Raw genomic sequence first — 1,657 nt, 5'->3', positions numbered from 1 at the left:
GCATCTACCGATATTATTGAGGCATTCCATTTCTGTATAAGGGTTTTGGTCTAATGGTTAGTCTTCAGGTTGGTCATGCGGGTGATTCAGGTTCAAATCTTGGTTGTGTACATTTTGGAATTTCGTCAGTGATGGTTGTCCAGCCACTCTATTGAGTCTTATTGTTTGTAGTTGGCTCAGTGTAGTGCTCAGTATCATTATCTATGTCGAAACATGGCAGTGATTTAACATTGCATAGCACCGTAGAGCCTGACGACTCCTAATGAACAACAATTCATTCAGGTAGACGATAGTGTAGTGGTTAGTGCTCATGTTTCTCATTCCCAAGGTCTCAGGTTCGAATCCCAGAAGGTCCGTGCGGGGCCCCACGCTAGTGGGGTGCACGGACCCCTCAGTGCCTACAGCCCTGCGATTCCCCTCCGATAGCTCTAAGTAACGCGCGACAGCGCAACCTACTGCAGTACCCTGAGCAATTCAACCAACAGTAGTGGAGACGGCGCAACCATCGGAGCAGACAATACGGCCGATGGTTGCGACGACAACACCGACAAGGAGGACTAGCCAGCACTAATGACGAGTCTCACAATAGCGTAGCACAATGTGACAAGTCGGGCTGCTGCTACTAGCATGGTGCCAACGCAGTGCACCGATCAGGCACCACACCGGTGCTAGGTGGATCCCGCGCCGGTTTCGCCAAGAAACCCAACCCATCGCCTTAACAAAATTGCGCGCGCTGGGGTGGGGGCCCCGGGCGCGCGCTAAAATCAAACCGGCTTTACCTGCGGCTAGAGTATATAGGCAAAATGAAGCCGTCTTCTCGCGACCTAGCCGTTCAATTGCGTTGAGTTTTAAATAGCATACGTAGCAGCCCGACACAGGTTGAGCACGCACTAGTCTGCGAGAATGTATCACAACAGTTTCGACAAGGAGCCGATTTAAAATGACCGCAAGTTCGAATCCCAGGCCTGACAATTTTAAATCTTTTATACATGTCACAAAATCCTAGCGGAGCGATGCAGTCTAGCAAGATTCACGCAATTGTGCTGTCTCTGAAAGTCGTCTCCGCCCGATTCGTGCAGCTCAGTTGGTAGAGCGCCCGCCCATCATGCGAGATTACGCAGGTTCGATTCCCACGGACCACGTTTTTCATGTAACCTCGTAAAACGTGTGTGTAATGTTGGATTGCTAACTTCAGTATGTTTTTGTTTCCTACCGTTTGTATACAACGATTACCAACGTCGGATGATGTATATTTGTGTTGCAAAATATTACGTCGATATTTTGTCAAGAAAAACGTTGCGTTGTCAGAACGCCGTGCGATGTTTTGAGAGGTATCCATTTCCACGATTGCTAATTTTTCGTGTGTATCCAAAACGTGTCGAACATTTTCTTGAGATAAGTATGTAACAAAATATAGTTAGTAAGTCTCGTTGGTAACCTATTATACCTGATATCACGTCTTCTCTAGCTCACCAAGCCTGTACACTTTACCTTGGGCGGTTCGGACAGATTTTCTGGCCGAACCGCCCCAGCAGCAGTAATGCCTTTATTTGCTTTTTCTCTTCGTCCGTTTCTTTCATCATATGAGAAGTACTGCTCGATAGGCCTCTAAGATTGAAATGTGCATCACAGTAGTGCTATCACGGCAGTGCCGTTT

General features: G+C 47.6%; 1 non-coding gene across 1 annotated transcript; it reads left to right on the top strand.

Moving 5' to 3' along the window:
- Positions 1-1,068: 1,068 nt before the first annotated feature.
- Positions 1,069-1,140, top strand: Pmar_PMAR027819. Its single transcript has one exon. It is a non-coding gene; the product is annotated as a tRNA-Asp (tRNA).
- The last annotated feature ends 517 nt before the right edge of the window (positions 1,141-1,657 follow it).

This window comes from Perkinsus marinus, assembly GCF_000006405.1.
Source record: "Perkinsus marinus ATCC 50983 genomic scaffold scf_1104296931106, whole genome shotgun sequence".
Lineage (NCBI taxonomy): Eukaryota > Perkinsozoa > Perkinsida > Perkinsidae > Perkinsus > Perkinsus marinus.
The sequence above is the reverse complement of the archived record's forward strand: the minus strand, read 5'-3'. Positions and strand labels throughout refer to the sequence as shown.